The following is a 6,237-nucleotide window of genomic DNA, read 5'->3' on the forward strand; positions in this document are numbered from 1 at the left end:
AAGGCGATACTGGCCTAGATGGACCATTGGTCTCGCCAACAGAGATGGCTTTAATAAACGCTAACCTAGCGAGAGAAGCCAAACATCAGAAGACAACGCAGGGATAGATCACTTGATGATTGCCTGCTCTGGCCATTGCCTCTGAAGCACCTGGCATCGGCCTCTGTCAGAAGACGTGATACTGGCCTACATGGACCATTGGTCTCACCCAGGAGGGCCGTTCTTATCTTCACCACTTTCCTCTAACCCAAGCAAAGCCAGGAGCAGGCCCAGCTCAGCAACTCGAGCAGGCTCCCTGGCCCAGCATATAGCCAAACCACCCTGCCTCCGCCAGGAGACACCCACCGACTCCCTCTTCCAGACCAACGCAGCCCTTCCCCGCTTTGGCTGTCTCCAAGCTGTCTGCGTGCTCTGCTCTGCTCTGCTCTGCTCCACGGCTGCCATGCTGCTTGAGATGAGGAGGCTGCGTGGTCTCACGGTCTCAGCTGAGCTGGTATCACGTGCCACCCCGCCCATCTCCTCCTTCCCTTCATGGACCCCTGGGATGTGAGTAATTCTGTATTTGAGTGGCTCTCCCTCCCGGCCAATGAGCTTGGCGTAGACTAGCAGGGAGGGAGGAGGAAAGGGATCGTGCTCCAGTGAGAGCTCAGCAAGAAAGGCCCAGGTCCCCCACTAGAGCACAGTAGAGCAGAGCAGAGCAGAGCAGGCTGGAGAATGTGTGTATGGATCTGACTACTTTTCCCATGCTCTTCCATTTGAGCTAACTTCCCCAAGCTGTCTCCAGCCTCCCAGTCACCGCAAGGGGGAGGAGGGCCGGAGAGGAAGAGCTTTGTGCTGGGCAAGGGCTGGCTTTTTGGCAGGCCAAGTGGGGAGAGGGATGGAGGCCACTGGAGGAGCTGAGCCATCTGACTGTCCATGGCTTCTAAAAGAAGGGCAAGAGAAGGTCCCGTCGCTCCCTTGTCGCTGGAGAATGCAGGCATTGATCCCGCTGCCTCTCGCATGCGAAGCCAGCGCTCTACTACTTGAGCTAATTCCCCTGCCTTGGCAGTGAGGGGCTTCATCCAGCCATTCGATAACGGAGGCCACACCGTCCGCGCGCCAGCCGGTGACTCCTTCCGAAAGGGTCAGGCAAGCAAGGGCTTCCCGTAGGCTGGCTAGCTCAGCTGGTTAGAGCGTGGTGCTAATAACGCCAAGGTCATGTGTTCAAGCCCCATGCTGGCCACTCCATGGGTGGGATGGAGAGGGTGGCTTCTGCTCTTTTGGCTGACTGCTAGGGGTGGCAGAGGCCAAAACCAGGTGGGCTGGCAGCAGCCAAGAGCCCTGCTGGGCGAAGAGACTGGCCGGCGCTGGGCAGGACCAGGCTCTGGACGCCTCCTTTCCTCCCCTCCCTGGGCTCCTCGCTCGACCTGCTGCCTGAAAGGGACTTGGGCCCGGGGAGGAGAAGGGTGAGCCTGGCCGGCTGCCTTCCAGGCTCCTAGGAGACGAGGCTTGAGCTGCCCGCCCGGGAAGCCAAAATCGCAGGCCTGCCGGCTCGCCCCCATTGTCCGCAGGGGGTTGACCTGATGGCCCGAATTCTTGCCGGCCGCCAGCTCCACCCAAATGTACCCGAGACCGGATCCCGCTCCCCAGCCCAAGCCACAGAGAAAGGCTTAATACTCGGCAACCCCAACCTAGGCGAGAGGCTTCGCACGCCGCCTGCGCAGGGTGACCTTTGGGACTTCCCTGGACCCCATCCTCCCACCGCCCACAGACAGACCCCCCAAGCCCACACTCGAGCCCACACCTCAGACAGGAAGGAGCAGGACCACCACTCCGCCCAGGGGCACCACCACTCTAAGTCAGCTTCACTTGCTTTCTCTTCTACCCCTTTCCTCCCAAATTATGCGCGCCTCACGGGAGCCGGCCCTGGGAAGACCCAGGGAAGACGCAGGCACGGCACTCTGACTAGCGGAAGCCAAACGCCCGTACCGAGAGTTTAGCACAGGCTCTTGAGGCACTGGAGGAAACCCATGCAGACGCACTGACCGAGCTAAGCGTTACGGCCAAGGGCCCTACCTGTGCAGAAAGCCAACTTTCTTGGGAAAATGACTCCTCTTTCGGCTCCCCTTCCAAACTTCCAAATGCCTCCAAATGGGAAAACACACACACACACAAACACCCAAACGGGCCTAACATAGGGCCAGTCGAAAAAGAAAAAGAAGGAAAGATTCTAAATGGCCACCCTGCCAGGGTGCCACAATACATAGAGTGAAACCACGTGGCAGGATATACAGAAAAAGGAGCAATGAAAGCTGCCAAATTGAATGATGAAACTACAGCCCCATCGCTACTCCTACTGAGCACTACTTTGCAACACGTGATGAACGTCCGAAAGATTGCTGCCATCAAGAGGCCGCACCGGGGGAGGCCTTGACAAGCTTCCCGTAGCTTGCCTAGTTCAGCTGTTCAGAGTGGCACTCCTGGAAGCAAGATGATGCAGAGCCCCTGGGTAGCTGTGCGCAAGGAAGGATACCTTTTTTGATTTTTTCGCCTCCCTTCGAGCAGCGTTAAAAGTCAGATAGCGGCTCTCCCACCCCACCTACTCATCAGGAGCGCATAAGTAAACAGGCTTAGAGGAAGCGACACCTTCCACTACCTCGCATGCAATGCGGCGCTCCTACCCTTGAAGCTTATTCCCCAGTGGCCTGGCCTGTTTCCAGGCAAAAAAACCAAGGGCTCTGTGGCCTTAAACAGGCAGCCTGAAGTTGGGTGGGAGTGCGGGGGCTGCCAAACACCCAGAGCTGGGGAAGAGGGTCCGAGTCCTGGGAGAGGATGCCTTGTGGAGGCGATTCTAGCGGGACCCAACTGAGTGCCAAATCTGGACCAATTGCTCAAACAGGGCAGTTACAGCCCTAGGCTGGGGTTTTTCCACCTCTAAGGCAAACCAAGCCAGACAAAAGGACTTTGGTCTCACCCACTGGCTTACCACAAGTCACACAAGCAATTTCCTTAGACACTCCAGTCTCCCAGCATCACCACCAGTGCACTCATCCTGGGGATGAATGGTTATGAAAACCAACACCCCAATAAAAGAAAAAGTTCTCTCAATCCCAAAGGACCAAGCCTCAGACCCAGGTCAATATACACATCAGATCTTACCCACAAATCACGCTGTTGCCAATCCTTTAGAATCTAAAATCTAAAGGTTTATTTACAAAGGGAAAGGTAGAAGAGAGGTAGAATTGGTTAAATGGAATCAATTACATACAGTAATGGCAAAGTTCTTAGTTCAGGCTTGCAGCAGTGATGGAATAAACTGCAGGTTCAATTTAAGTCTCTGGAATGCATCCCCCGCTGGGATGGGTCCTCAGTCCCTAGTGTAGAGCTTCAGTTTGTAGCAATGTTCCTCCAGAGGTCAGAAGCAGGATTGAAGACAAGATGGAGATGAAGCATCAACCTTATATAGGCTTTTCCAGGTGTAAGAATCTCTTTGTTCTCACTGTGGAAAATCACAGCAACATTGAGCCTGGAGTCACATGGGCCAGTCCCTGCATACTTTGCTGAGTCACAAGGCGTGTCTGCCTTCTCTCCATGGGTCCATTGTGTCCTTAATGGTCCTTAATGGGCCATCAAACAGGCTAGGCAGAGCTAACACCAGCTTGTCTGGGAGGCTTCCCCCAGAAGCACAGCACAAACTTGAAATACTGACAGCATAGAGCCAACATTCATAACTTCAACTAAAAATGATACAGACATACAGACAGCATAATTATAACCAGCAACCCGGAACCTGGTCTTAGACACCTTATATGACCCCCTTTACTTAGGATTTGGTGCCACTACAGGACCTTGGTTGCAACCCATGTTCTATATGGTCCCCATTTATATCAATAACGTCACACCCCCAACGCAAAATTGATGCAGGAAGGGATGACAAAACATCGCTGACTGCATCCCAAGAGCCCCCTTTCCTTGGGTCTGTCTCACTACAGCTAGTGTTGGGCTAGAGGCCTGTGACGTTATTGATATAAATGGGGACCATATAGAACATGGGTTGCAACCAAGGTCCTGTAGTGGCACCAAACCTTAGGTAAAGGGGGTCATCTAAGGTGTCTAAGACCAGGTTCTGGGTTGCTGATTATAATTATGCTGTCTATATGTCTGTATCATTTGTAGTTAAAGTTATAAGTATTGGCTCTGTAATGTCTATAGTTTGTATTCTGCTCTGCCTCTGGGAAGTGTCCCAGACAAGCTGATGTTAGCCCGGCATAGCTGGCTTGATGGCCCATTAAAGAGCCATCAGCTACACAATTGACCCATGGAGAGAAGGCAGACACGCCTTGTGTCTCAGCAAAGTATGCAGGGACTGGCCCATGTGACTCCAGACTCCATATTTTTGCTGTAAATTTCCACAGTGAAGACAAAGAGATTCTTACACCTGGAAAAGTCTATATAAGCCTGATGCTTCATCTCCATCTTGTCTTCAATCCTGCTTCTGACCTCTGGAGGGACTTTGCCACAAACTGAAGCTCTACACCAGGGACTGAGGACCCATCCCAGCGGGGGATGCATTCCAGAGACTTAAATTGAACCTGCAGTTTACTCCATCACTGCTGCAAGCCTGAACTAAGAACTTTGCCATTACTGTATGTAATTGATTGCATTTAACCAATTCTACCTCTCTTCTCTACCTTTTTCCCTTTGTAAATAAACCTTTAGATTTTAGATTCTAAAGGATTGGCAACAGCGTGATTTGTGGGTAAGATCTGATGTGTATATTGACCTGGGTCTGGGGCTTGGTCCTTTGGGATCGAGGGAACCTTTTTCTTTTATTGGGGTGTTGGTTTCATAACCATTTATCCCCAGGACGAGTGCACTGGTGGTGATACTGGGAGACTGGAGTGTCTAAGGAAATTGCTTGTGTGACTTGTGGTTAGCCAGTGGGGTGAGACCAAAGTCCTTTTGTCTGGCTGGTTTGGTTTGCCTTAGAGGTGGAAAAACCCCAGCCTAGGGCTGTAACTGCCCTGTTTAAGCAATTGGTCCTGATTTGGCACTCTCAGTTGGGTCCCGCCAGAATCGCTCCGTCACAGTGGCGTAGTCGTGCTTGGATCCACAGAACCAGGTCAATTAAGCTTTGGGTCAGAACCCACGCTATCCAAATTTTAACTTTGGGATTGAGAGTTTGGTTGGTTAAAGATCAGTGACCATGAGACAAAGAGCATCAGGAAAAGCAAGGAAACTGCAAGCCTTGAGAGACAGCCTGCAGTTTGATTATGAGCAAGAACTGGCAAAAATTCGAATGGAAGAGAAGCAAGTCTTGGCCCAGCTGGAGAAAGAGGCAGCTGAGAGAAAGAGAGGCGGCTGAGAGAGAAAAAGAGGCTGCTAAGAGAAAGACAGAGGCGGCTGAGAGAAAGAGAGAGGCTGCTGAGAGAAAAAGAGCTGCTGGCTGCTGAGGAGGAGACTGCAAGGTGCAGCAGGAGACTCACAAGATGCAACGAGAAACTGCTAGACTCCAGCTCCAAGTCAAAAAAGCAAGGGAAGAACGGCAGAAACTGTATCCTCTTGAAAATCCAGTTTATAACTGTGTTGATATATGGGGTTACTCTTGGCAGTTTTCTGTGTTTAACCAGTTTTGCTATGGCTGGGGAGATGGGAGTTCTAACCTGGGGAGAAATATCTGTTTGTCTGTACAAGAAAGCAGTTTGTCTGGGAATGAAGGTCAGTTTGTCTGGGAACCTAAGGTTTGGTGCCACTACAGGACCTTGGTTGCAACCCATGTTCTATATGGTCCCCATTTATATCAATAACGTCACACCCCAACGCAAAATTGATGCAGGAAGGGATGACAAAACATCGCTGACTGCATCCCAAGAGCCCGCTTTCCTTGGGTCCGTCTCACTACAGCTAGTGTTGGGCTAGAGGCCGTACCAGTGTATAACCGAAATGGTTTATCAAAGTCATGTTCAATAACATGAATGGATCTCTTTACAAACTTAAGGTATAACTTGGTTAGCTTTTGCAGCATGGTTCCTGTATGTTTCATGTGATCTTGCCAAGAGCTAAAGAAAATAGCTACTTTATCCATACCAGTTCTGGCCAATGTTTTGAACCCAAACAGCATTAAACCAATGTAGATATTGAGGTTGTTCATAGTACAGGACTCTTGGCATTTAGCCATGAAAGCAATACGGTAGTGTGCCTCAGTTTCCCCTTTCATACAGCACATCAGGTCTGGAATGTATTTTCCCTGTGAAAAGT

General features: G+C 51.2%; 1 non-coding gene across 1 annotated transcript; it reads left to right on the top strand.

The window, feature by feature from the left end:
- Positions 1-1,148: 1,148 nt before the first annotated feature.
- TRNAI-AAU lies at positions 1,149-1,222 on the top strand. The gene has a single exon. It is a non-coding gene; the product is annotated as a tRNA-Ile (tRNA).
- Positions 1,223-6,237: the final 5,015 nt, after the last annotated feature.

The sequence above is a fragment of the Mauremys reevesii genome, linkage group 1 (assembly GCF_016161935.1).
Source record: "Mauremys reevesii isolate NIE-2019 linkage group 1, ASM1616193v1, whole genome shotgun sequence".
In the NCBI taxonomy this organism is placed as follows: Eukaryota; Metazoa; Chordata; order Testudines; family Geoemydidae; genus Mauremys; species Mauremys reevesii.